A 13,344-nucleotide genomic window follows, 5' to 3' on the forward strand; every position below is an offset into this window, starting at 1 on the left:
CCCCTTCCCAGAACTTGACATTTCTGACAGCTGGTGGGAGGTGTGATAGTTTTCTAATGTTGCATAACAAATTACTACAAACTCAGGGGTTTAAAACAACACAAAAGGGACTTCCCTGGTGGTCCAGGGACTCTGAGCTTCCTCTGCAGGGGGCGTGGGTTCCATCCCTGGTCAGGGAACTAAGATCCCACATGCCGCCTGGTGCAGCCAGAAGAATAAGTAACTAAAACACATGTATTTTATCTCAGCTTCTATGGGTCAGGAATCCCAGCAAAGCTTATCTGAGTCTACTACTTAGGGTCTCATGAAACTGTAATCAAGCTGTTAGCTGGTATAACTCAGTCACTTTGCTATACAGCAGAAATGAACACAACATTGTATATTAACTATACTTCAATTTTTTTAAAAAAAAGGCGTCAGCTGGGGCTGAATCTCACTGGAGGCTCTGCTGAGGGAGGGTCCACTTCCAAAATTCCCTCGAGTTGTCTGCAGAGCCTAGTTCCTGAAGCCACATGCTCCAGAGCTTCAGTTTCTTGCTGGCTGTTGGCTAGAGGCTGTTCTTAGCTCCTAGGGCCTTTCTGCAGTTCCTTGGCATGTGGGATTCCCCAGTGTGACCACTTGCTTCTTGAAAGCTAGCAAGGGAGACAGAACTTCCAGCAAGATAGGCACTACAGTGTTATGTAACCTGATAATGTAATTATACACACATAGTCACCTACATCCTGTCAATTTGTCTTATGGTAGAATCAAGGAAGCCCCAAGTTCTTAGCCACACTCAACAGAAGGGGATCACACAAGGGCATGAACAGAAGGTAGGATCAGAGGGACCATTATGACAGAAAGTCCACCTCAGGAGGTGACAGCTGGAGGTGATGCCCCACCTTTGAATGCAGGCAGTCCCTCAGTCTTACGCACACCTCAGCCTCTGCATCAAGTTTGGGTCATTTGCATATGTTAAATATGCATTACATATTTACATATGCCTCTCCCACAAGACTGGGGAGCAGAAATCATTCTCTTTTCTCTTTAGAGTCAGTGTATAGCACAGAACCTGGTACATAGGAAGTCATCATTTGGGATGAATGGGTAGAAGGATGGATGGATGATAGATGGATGATGGATGGATGGATGGATGGATAGATAGTGAATGGATTTATGAAATATGAATGGAAAAACGACAGAAAATAAAGGAAATTATGGTAACAAAACAAGGTGAAGACAAAGCACCTGGACAGGAGTGTGGCCCTCACAGTGAGCCACACACTGTGAAATAACAAGGAATAAGCAGCAGTTATGGATCTGTTCACAGTCCCAGCCTCATTCCTGGAACTGTCACCTGGATGCTCGTCAGCAGGGCAGACAAGAGGCCAGAGGCAGGCAGGCCCTCTTTCCCAGATCATCTGTTTTCTCTTCAGTAAATAGGAGTGAAAAAAAATATGAGGGATGTCCAAGTGTTCCATGTGCAAGGACACGAGTGAAATCCCACAGGTCTTTGTGAATTTGGCAGGCCTGGAGGTAATTTCCTAAGAAATAAGCTGCAGGAAGAAAGCATTACTTGGTAATCCTCTCCAAGGCTCAAGGGAAAACTTTTGATAACAAAAGATTTTCAAAGTGCTTCACGCAATAAACGTTGAGCTTTGGGTTGAGACTCCTTGAGCTCTTGCTGCAGTGGTGGAGGGGTGGTGAATCCAGGCCTTGGTGTCCGAGTCCAGGATGGAAGCCAGGTCACAGGAACACCTGGTGCAAGAGTGGGGTCGTGGGCTGCGGTTCCTCTGTCAGAATTGCCCAGCTACCCCAGGGCAGACTCTAATGATGATACTTATGTGTTCTCCATGCAGTAATGCCTCATGGGAGGAAAGACGGTAACAATTTTCTGGCTGAGAGCTGTAGGCTGGGTGACCTTGAGTTAGAACTTATTTGGGTTAGAACTTATGTGCCTATATTTTTTCCCCTTTTGCTTGAATATTTATGATTTCTTTTGCTCACTTGATCTATGACAGGTCATTTGCTCTATGTCAGGTAAAGGCCATTAATAGCCAAGGTGAGTGAATTGTGACAAGGCCACAGCAGAGGCCTATGCTATTTATGTCTGTGCTAACCAGGGCCAGGCAGTAAGGCTGAGGAACACCACTGTCTTTAGAGGTGACAACTGAGGCTTTGCATCAGTGCAAGTTTGTAAAAATCTTTATAGCAGACATCTATGAAAGGTTTAGTGCTTATTTTCCTGGACATTGATGAACCACAGAAACTCCAGATATTCTGATTCATGAAGAAATGTCAGACTTCAGGATAAAAGGCACTAAATTTTTTCCTCTTTTAAAATTTAAAATGAAATGTAATGCCATCTAGTAAGGAGTGTATATTTTTAGGTATTTTGAGGACATATAGGCAAAGTGAGTTCAGAAATACTAGGGTATATGGAAAGATGTAGAAGCTGAATCAAGTGGTACCCTTAACGGCATTAACTTTTAAAAAAGCATTTTAGCCTGGATTTCTCTTCCTGTTTTCTTTATAGCCTATCAACCTACCACCACCAAGCTAAAGGAGCTTATAGCAAAGTTGGAAAAGCCGATGAATCACAATGGGATCTTATTTATCAAAATTGCCCTGAGAGCAAAACAGTAAGCAGAACTTGAAATTTCCCAACACAGTGTTCATCTTTGTTTTGAAAGCAAAGTCTTCATTTAAGAAGAAAGGGGCTTTCATCTGTTTTTCATCACATTGGTTCATTTCTTAGCTTTCTGTCTGAGTTCTTCCTCTCTTCTGTAGAATTCCAAACATGAGGAGCGTCGTTCCTCTGGATCCAAAACCAGTTCCTTGACCTGGAAATATCATGAGAAGCATTAGAAGACCACTAGCTCACTTCTGGGGTCTCTGTGTCCTGAGTCCACACTTCAGGCCCCAACCTTTAAAAGCTGACTTGGCACATATGGGTAGCTTTTGTATAAAAGTATCACTTAAGTACTGATTCTCCTGCTGGGTGCTTAGCACATTACTTAGCACACTGAGGGGACACAAAAAGATTAAATTCAGGGCGCTTACACTCTGGGGACAGATGTGACTTATTCAAGGGTCACTGGGAACCCCTGACCAGGGAAATGACTCTCACTGGGTAGCATTTCCAACTCAGGTAATACGTGATGTTCATAGCCATTCTGAATGGATTCATCCTGGATTCCTGGAAAGTGTCAAAGCAAATGCAGAGCCATCAGCTCACTCATTTCCCCAGAATGGGCTAGTCTATCAGGTTTTCTGTGAAGTAAGAAGTGCATCCTACCCCCCTCCCCGCCCCCCACACACGCATGCACGCATGCGCGCGCGCACACACACACACACACACACACACACACACGCATGCACGCACGCACGCCCCAGATGTTGGTCCCAAGCATGTGCTGCATATTCTCTCAGGGTCACCTTGTGTCCCATCCTTTCCCCTGCTGTTGTTTAGTTGCTAAGTTTTGTCCCCTGATTTCTATCTTAATGGAGAGGTTTTTGAAGGCACAGCCTGGACTCACTCTCAATAACACATTCTTAGTAAACCATCTCTGTTAGAGTGAAAGGCTTGCTTTCCATGTATTTCCCCCTTTCAACATCAAATCAAAACGAAAGAAAAAAATAAGACTGTTCTCCCACTGTTCTTCCAGTTAATCTTGTATGACTGTCTCTTTCCTCCTGAACATGGGTCTCCCAAACCTCTAGCTTTCCATCTCTATTCATATTTCTCCTTAAGGGATTTAATTGCAGTGGGGTATTTTTCAAATGGATGAACACTTAATGGGTTTGTACCTTTTTGACTTTAGAATATTTAAATATGCACTTGGATACAAAGGCCTTCCTCATCTATCTTACTGGAATAGGTCCTACCCTCCTGTTCCCCTAAGCCAACTTTTCGCTATTTACACAGCCCCACTCATTTTTAAAATCTAGTTTTGTTTGTCTATGTGAACTTCTGGTCTGTCCTTCCCTGTTGGGCTGTAAGCTCCACGAGGGAAGGAACACATCTGTCTTCCCTGTGTATCCCTAGCACCTAGCAGAGTGTCTACCATATAAGACATTCTTAATAAACATTTGTTGAATGGATAAATAAAGTAGAACATTCATAATTGATGAATCACTTAGCTAATTAAATTTAAATAAATTTAACAAACATAAGGATTTCCCTGGTAGCTCAGTCGGTAAAGAATCTGCCTGCAGTGCAGGAGACCTGGGTTTAATCCCTAGGTCAGGAAGATGCCCTGGAGAAGGAAATGGCAACCCACTCCAGTATTCTTGCCTGGAGAATTCTATGGACAGAGGAGCCAGGCGGGCTACAGTCTATGAGGTCACAAGAGTCAGACACAACTTAGTGACTAAACCACCACCAACAAACATAAATAAATTTCCTTAGTTAATTAAAGGGGAAATACAGGGTAAAGCAGAGTGGATAGTATGCAATGCCAGATATGTCAGAATTGGGATTTTTGGAGACTGGAGTAGAGTGCACCAGAGCTAACAGAGCTGATGAGTCAAACAAAGGTGCCTGTCATCAGAAGGGTAAATGCCCACCACTGTCCAGGAGTCAGGGAGGCCAAGGGAGGGCTTAGGGGAAGGGGGTAGATATGGGCCTGGTCAGTGTTTCATGCCAGTGAGGTGGGCCAGCAGATAAACAACTAGGTGTGTGAGCAACAAAATGACTGCTGCTTCACCTCCAGCCTCAAATCTCACGTCAGAATCCCTCTTGTGATCCACCCAATCCAAAAACATGTAGGAAGGGCAAGTGTGATGTAGTCTAGCCAAGTGAGCACATTAAGAAGCCACTATAATAGGCACTCACTATTGTTGAATGAATTAATGAATGAGCTGGCATGAAGCAAGAGGCCTTTGGCATCTGGCCTCACCAGAATGATCACTCCATGAGGGATGGGATTTTTGTTGATTTCATTCATCACTGTATTCCCAACACCTTAGAATGATGCCTGGCCCATGCAGGTGCTTAAGAAAATTTTGTGGAATGAATATTGAATGGTTCTGGTCCAAAGTCAAAGGAACTTGTGTGGAGTTATTAGAAGACACAACTGGATGAAAATTTTTCTTTGGTACAGAGTGTGGGAAATGAATGAGGAGCCATTTTATACATTTAGCATAAATAAGCATGAAGTGAAAAGAACGGGAAACCATCTTCCTTCTCTTACAACATATCTCAAAGGAGCAAAATATAAAATCACTGCAGTGATAATGGAGCGTGTCATTGTAGTGACAGTGGGGCATATAATTATATACCAACTATACAGAAACGTGTCTACTGAGAGCCAAGAATCCTGGTTAAGGGGGAAGCGAGGGGAGAGGAAGAGTGGGTGAGAAGCATTTTATTCATGGCCTTCCTCCAGGTCCATGTGGGAAGGTACAAAGCAGAGTAAATCCTAGAAGGGGCCTTGACCTGCTGTGAAAACTGACAGGCCACGGATACCACAGGGCCAGAGCCATTCAGTTACAACCAGACTGTACCCTGAGGAAGACTCCTGGAACTTAGTCCTGGAAGAATTCAAGGTTTAGCTCAAATATTCCACTTCTCTGTTAGAAGGTGTTTGTTGGAAGTTCTTGCGTGAACTCTGATGCAATTGGAGTATTTCTTTCATCTTTTTGTCTCTCTACCTCTCAATTTTTGTTTTGATCTCAATTTTGTTTCCAAGATATATGCCTCTCTATAACGCTTCTATAATTCTATACAGTATATTAGAAATACCAAATTGTAACCATAGTTCTCTCTGGCTGGTGGAATTGCTGGCTTTCGTATACATTTTTCTTTGTGCTTTCTTGTGTTTTCCACTTTTTTTGAAACATGAATTGCCTCTAAAATCACACACAAAAAACCAGTACAAAAGTACTTTTAAGTATAATAAGTAAGGGTGGCTAGAGTAATGAAAAGGAGATCTATCGTTTGTATGTTTTTTAAATAAATATTGCCAGCAGTATCTTGTATCTCAGCATGAACAACTTATAGATGCTACTTCTAAGTTACAATGTCATTGGTAACTGAGACACCTGTGATGTATGAATAGTTTGGTTCTTGTACTTGGTGCGTGGATGTATGCTAAGTAGCTTCAGTCATGTCCAATTGTTTGTGACCCTATGGACTGTATCCTGCCAGGCTCCTCTGTCCATGGGATTCTCCAGGCAAAAATACTGGAGTGGGCTGTTCTCAGGGGATCTTCCTGACTCAGGGATTGAACCCATGTCTCTTATGTCTCTTGTATTGGCAAGCGGGTTCTTTACCACCAACACCACCTGGGAAGATCACTTAGTACTGAATTTCTTCTAGATGTAGCACCCTAGGAAAGTTTATTATCAGTTAAATGATGTTGGTTTTCAACTTGGATTAGACTTTCTTTGATCTTTATCAGTTCAGTTCAATCTCTCAGCCACATCCGACTCTTTGCTACCCCATGGACTGAGGCATGCCAGTCTTCCATGTCTATCACCAATTCCCAGAACTTGCTCAAACTCATGTCCATCCAGTCAGTAATGCCATTTAACCATCTCACCTTCTGTTATCCCCTTCTCCTCCTGCCTTCAGTCTTTCCCATAAGGGTATTTTTAAATGAAGAAGAATCAGGGTATTTTTAAATGACTCAGACCTTCGCATCAGGTGATCAGAGTATTGGAGCTTCAGCTTCAGCATCAGTCCTTCCAATGAATATTCAGGATTGATTTCCTTTAGGACTGACTGGTTTGATCTCCTTGTACTCCACGGGACTCTCAAAAGTCTTCTCCATCACTACAGCTCAAAAGCATCAATTCTTTGGCGCTCAACTTTCTTTATGGTTCAACTCTCACATCCATACTTGACTACTGGAAAAACCATAGCTTTGATTAGATGGACCTTCATCACAAAAGTAACATCTCTGCTTTATAATATACTGTCTAGGTTGGTTATAGTTTTTCTTACAAGGAGCAAGTGTCTTTTAATTTCATGGCTGCAGTCACCATCTGCAGTGATTTTGGAAGCCCCAAAAATAAAGTCTCTCACTGTTTCCATTGTTTCTCCATCTATTTGCCATGAAATGATGGGACTGGATGCCATAATCTTTGTTTTTTGAATATTGAGTTTTAAGCCAACTTTTTCACTCTACTCCTTCACTTTCATTGAGAGGATAGGGGTAGTATCATCTGTATATCTGAGATTATTGGTATTTCTCCTGGAAATCATGATTCTAGCTTGTGCTCCATCCAGCCCAGTATTTTGCATGCTGTACTCTGCATAGAAGTTAAATAAGCAGGGTGACAATATACAGCTCTCAGCCACACACAGTCACATAGATATATAATTTATATATCAGTGAGAAACCCTCATTCTCAAATAATCAGTTCTTCAGTTTGGTGGAAGAACCCACAAGACCATTTGGGTTCTTGCAAATAAACTAACCTGTGGAATTCTGGAATTTTCCCATTCTTGGTCAGTCACTTTGTGCTGGAGAGACAGACCTTTTTATTCACCAAGTCTCCGCTAGAGTGAGTGTGAACAAATTCATAGGGGTAAGAGCATAAGAACAACACATAGAGGAAATTCTTCTGGTGTCAAAACAAACTCTGTGAGGACAAAATGTACTTGGAGTTTGACTCCATCTCTTCTGTCTCATGGTGGGTTATTGCAGTTCATCAGGAAAATAGTTTGGAGTTTGCAAAACCTCCCAAGCCTGCCTTGGGGAGTCTGTGCTGCTTGGCTTTCTCACAGCTCCTTGGTGACTGTAAGATAGGTTTAATTAACTACACTCTGGATTGCACAACTATTATTATCCCCATCAGGGAAATAGTGCAGAAAAATAGAACCTGTGTTTGCATTGTCTATTTCATGTAAACAATTGCATTTTAAGAAAACAGCATATGCTATTTACCTATGACTAAGTCCTCTCCTGATGCTGAGGATCTGCAGCACATGGTTTCAAGATGGAGGCATATTTCCCACCTGTATGCTCCACACCCCCTCCTTCCTCACTTCATAGCCTGTCCCTTTGGCTCTCTACTCCCATGATGGGTGCATATATAGAAAAGAAAAGGGGACCCAGTGAGTCTTGGTGCTTCTACTCTATGGAAGGTAGAGTGCAGCCAATGGATTTAAAGATGTGACCAGGGAAGGGGGATCGGGATGGGGAACACATGTAAATCCATGGCTGATTCATGTCAATGTATGGCAAAAACCACTACAATATTGTAAAGTAATTAGCCTCCAACGAATAAAAAGAAAAAAAAAAAGATGTGACCAGAGTTATATAGGGATCTGAGGATTTTCATGGTTCCTAAGCTAATGTGGGAGAAGGAAATGGCAACCCCCTCCAGTACTCTTGCCTGGAAAATTCCATGGATGGAGGAGCCTGGTAGGCTACAGTCCATGGGGTTGCAAAGACTCAGACACGACTGAGCTACTTCATTTTCTTTCTTTCTATAGTTCCTTCTGGAGTAGGAAATGGCAACCCACTCCAGTGTTCTTGCCTGGAGAATCCCATGGACAGAGGGGCCTGGTGGGCTGCAGTCTATGGGGTTGCAAAGAGTCGGACACAACTAAGCAACTAACACACACATACACACAAGCTAATGTGACCTTTCCCTCACTTTCCTTTCTCACTCCCCCAACCCATCCGGGGTCCTGTCTTCTTCCTACACTAGGTACCCACATCACAGTCATATGCCCACATCACAGTCATAGAATGTTAAAGTGGCAAGAAAGGATGAACTTGACCTGGGCAGAGGAAGTTCCTTGCCAAGGTCAGCCACTCACTGATGACAAAGCTTGGCCTAGAACCTTCCAGTCTCAATTCACAGACCTGTGCTCTTTCCAGAAGCCCTAGTCAGAAAAGGATTCTTTAACTGAGCTGTTAAGGAGATTCTCACAGATTTTTTTTTTTTCTTTACTTGACTGTGTCAGCTGTTAGTTGCAGCATGCAGAATCTTTCATTGCATGGGCCCCAGAGCATTTGAACTCAGTAGTTGTGGGTGTGCAGGCTTAGTTGCCCCAGGTATGAGGGATTTAGTTCCCGTAGCAGGGATTGAACCCATGTCCCTTGAGTTGGAAGGTGGATTCTTAACCACTGGACCACCAGGGAAGTCCCTCTCACAGATTCTTGACTGTAAATAATAATGGCCTGTCCAGATACCAAAAGTGAAATAAGATAAAATGGGATAAACCTTAGTTGGCTATAATATCGTTGAGAGGAGACTTGAACTCCCTCATCCCTGAGACTCTTGGGAATCTGAGTAGGGTCTAGTATCACCAAGGACAAGTTCAGTCACATGAATCCTTCTTCCTTCTGCTATCCACCCAGTAACCATTCACAGCATGACTCATCTGTAACATGTTTAGCTATGGGTCTCTGTAAAATTCTAGATGCTCAGGAAAGGAAGAGGCCTTAAAGAGCATGCAGAATAACCACATGTTTGGGTGTATAGGAAATCACATACGTTAGAAGGAGCTGCAGGTCTCAAGGCAGCCTCCTATGCCTCTGTCCACAGATCCCTGTGGGACCTGAAGATCTGGCAGTTTTCTGGTTAGTTTATCTGAACAGGTAGCTGTTTAGTCGTGTATTTCAAGGCAGAATGTTCACAATTCTCGCATTATTCTATTTGGCTCTACATTGCAGGACTCCTATATAGTCAAGCTAGAAATCCGCCCCTCCCGCCCCCCATGGCTGCCCACTTATCCAGTTTTCTAATCTGAAGTCCAGTGGGGATCCCTCTGCTCTGCAGGATGTCCTAATGTAGCCATTTATCCCCGAGCCATTTCCTTGGCCCGTGCTGTCCCTGGACCAGAGATGTACTTCCTCCCAACCCCACACAGATGCTGTGGGAGGCCTGGTACAGCGACCTAGGCTGGGCTGACCCCGCCACTCCATCTGCTCACAGGAACAGAACTTCCTTTGTACCATTGTTTGGTTTTTTGTTTTTTGGCGGTTGTTTTTTTTTTAAACTTCTCCTTCCCCCCAGTTTCAAATCCAGTCCCTCAGGGCTTCAGTTGAAGCCATCCCTGCCCAAGCATATCCCCACACCACAACTTGTAATTATTCCCTTAAGCAGGTCATGGATATCTTTTCAGATAACCCTCCTGAAGTGGAAAGGTCCTGAGAAGTCCAGTCAGATGCAGGTCATGGATATCTTTTCAGATAACCCTCCTGAAGTGGGAAGGTCCTGAGAAATCCAGTCAGATGGAGGCACCAGCTTCTGGAAAATTGCACAGCTCTGAGTCCTGGCTAGTGGGAGAGAAGCGGAAGGGGTAAATTAGGTTGATGCCTAAATCTTTAGGCTGTCTGTTGGGTGCTTTGGAGTGAGTTAGGGTGTATCTCAAGGAAGTGAAATTCTCAAGCCGGGATAGTTATTATGGTAGCAAGAAGGTCATCTCAGGCCAAACTGTAGAGAAAAAAGGCAGTGTGTGTGTGCATCCCTTAGGCTTGTGAGGTCAGACCCTCCTTCAGACCCAGCAGACTTTCTTTAGGTGAGCCCTCTTTGACCCTTTTAAGAAAATCACTGGCCTTCTGGTCATGATCGAAACCTCCCTATTTGGAGCAGATTCGATAAGTCAGCTCTTTTGTTTACATATTTTTCTTTTAAAAGATGAGCTTGTTCTCCTAAATTTTTGTTGACCTAACTATATCAAAGCAGACCAGTTCAAGGACACAGAAGTTACCAGGAAAGCAGACATTGGATCATTAAGGACAAAATGTATTTAAGGCGTGTTTACTTGAGAGTTCATGACACCAAAGATAAGAGGATTTCTGGCTGACAGGTCAGGAGGTTTTTCCCTAAAGACTAGGGCCCCCAGTAGTCCCAAGTACCCAGAGTGGTTCCTGCAAGGCTGAGCTAGGCACCTGAGATGCTAAGGGTCCTAGCTTTGTCTCTTGGGTGGAGGTGGCTGGGGGAGGGGGAAGGTATGAGACCATGGGCAACCCCCAGATGGGCAGAACAGAGTTGCCCAGGGCCCTTCACAGCAGGATGAAGAGTTCCTGAGGCTTTAGGAGTTTGTGTCATTAATGGCTGTGTTCAGCTTCTTCTACAAGGGCAACTGATTCAGGTGAGAGAGGCTGAGAAACAAGTGACCAGAGCAACTACTCAGAGGGGAAAGGAGCCAGAACAATGAAGTCCCCAATGACAGGGATTTGACCTTCTTCATCTTGTCTTCCTGCTGCCTAGCAAAATGAGTAGTCTTTATGAAGTGCTCAGTAAGCATTTATTAAATTAATCAATGATTGACTTATGAGAACAGATCAAAGATTTAGGCCTGGGGTTGGGAAGACAGAAGGAAGTCAGTCTGAGGGGATTAGTCAGAAACCTCAAGGGAATCTTGGTGAGTCTCAGAATCTTTGACTCAATAGAGAAGGTTCCTTTAATACAAGACCCACATCCAAATGCAGCTCCCACTAAGGCTGTGACATATGTCATGAGCTTGATGACATGCGAACCTTCTCAGGGCAAATTAGATGGTGGCCTGAGGTAAGGCGTTGCCTCTGGGGAAGGAGAGAAAAGACGAAATAGAAATTTAGGAGGCTGGATGGAGGGAATTTGGAGACAAAGGATGTAGGGGTTGAAGAAAAGTGACTCAAAGGTGAAGATAATATAGAGGTAATACCTATATCACAGGGATGCTGTTTGCAGTAGATGCATATTATTTGAGTGCCATTAGTTAGGGCTTCCCAGGTGATGCTACTGGTAAAGACCTTTCCTGCCAATGGAGGAAATGTAAGAGACGTGAGTTCAATTCCTGGGTCGGGAAGATCCCCTGGGGGAGAGCATGGCAACCCACTCGAGTATTCTTGTCTAGACATTGCCATGGACAGAGGAGCCTGGCGGGCTACAGTCCATGGGGTCACACAGAGTTGGACATGATTGAAGTGACTTAGCACAGATGCATGCATGCCCTTAGTTAGGTTCTTAATAGAAACAGCTTTCCTCCTCCTTCTCCACCTCCTCCTCCTCCTCATCGCTCTCCATAAAGGTAAGACTATCTCACCTGAAAACATCAAGGTGCCCACCCCAGGGAGGCCCTACCAATGGTCTGAATCTCATGACTGAAGGTCATGGACACACCCCTGCCTCTACTGGTCCCCACTGAACAGATAGAAATAAAAGTGTCTTCTCTCCAGCACTGCACCAGAAAACCCTGAAAGCCATTCTCTCACAGTCAGAATGTCTTCTTTGTTCTTTTGAGACAGAACCAACATCTCTGTAAGGCACAAAGAGGGAGCTTGACTCATAATAAGCCGAGCAGACGCTTCGGGTTGAGAGATGCCTGGACAGGGGTAGCTGGGGCTGAGCCCCCAATATTTCAGTCCTTGTCGTTGTGCAAACTACGACAACGTATGGGACACCTTTTTAAGGCCCAAACACATGAATTTCCAAATGTCAGGTCCACATTCAGCCTCAGACCTCTCCAAACATACTCATCCTAAAGCTCTCCTAAAGTGTCTTCAAGGCCCCTCAGGGAACTGAGAACGACTGGACATGTGTCTGGCCACATTTCTGATTCTTTCCCCCAAAACATTTTCATGCCATCATTTACTCAACAAACATTTAGCATGCTCCTACTTCGTGCCAGGCACCATTCTGGAAGCTGGAGCTTCAGAGTAATGAAGCCACATCCCTTCCCACGTACAGCCTTGTAGGGAAGCCGGGCAAACCACAGACCAGAATGCTGGGGGTGGGGAGTGTTAGAGAGGTGTTTTTAAAGCAGCCCTGGGAGCACAGAGAAGGCCACAGAGCACAACCAGACTTTCAGATAAGACCTTCTGGAGGACCAGCAAGAGGTGACCAGGTGAAGAGGACAGGGAGGGCTTCCAGGTAAGGGAGAAGCAACAGGATGGCCAAAGGCAAGGAAGAACAGTGGTTCTCACCTCCCTGCACTTTGAAATCATCAGCAGAGCTTTTTTTTTTTTTTTTTTTTTAAGTATAATTGATTTACAGTGTTGTGTTAGTTTCTGGTGTACAGCAAGGTGATTCGATATGGTCTTTTTCATATTCTTTCCCATATGGTATATTAGAGGATATTGAATATAGTTCTCTGTGCTATACATTAGGACCTTGTTGTTTGTCTATTTTATATGTAGTATTACATATCTGTTAATTCTAGATGGTTCAGCCCCTCTACTCGATGAAGATAGTATGTGAGAGCCTGGAGTTGGGCTCTCTCCCTCTGCCACCTGGGCCCCAGACCATGTGTGATGCTCCATCACGTCCTGCTTATTGACCTCTTTCACCTGCATTGGGAAATTGCCCTTCACTCCTCCAAACTAAGTTGGACTTCATTAAAAGAAATATTCTCTCCCAGAAGGCTTCCCTGGTGGCTCAGATGGTAAAGAATCTGCCTGCAATGTTGGAGACCCA

Source organism: Odocoileus virginianus, chromosome 4 (genome assembly GCF_023699985.2).
Source record: "Odocoileus virginianus isolate 20LAN1187 ecotype Illinois chromosome 4, Ovbor_1.2, whole genome shotgun sequence".
NCBI classification, from domain to species: Eukaryota; Metazoa; Chordata; class Mammalia; order Artiodactyla; family Cervidae; genus Odocoileus; species Odocoileus virginianus.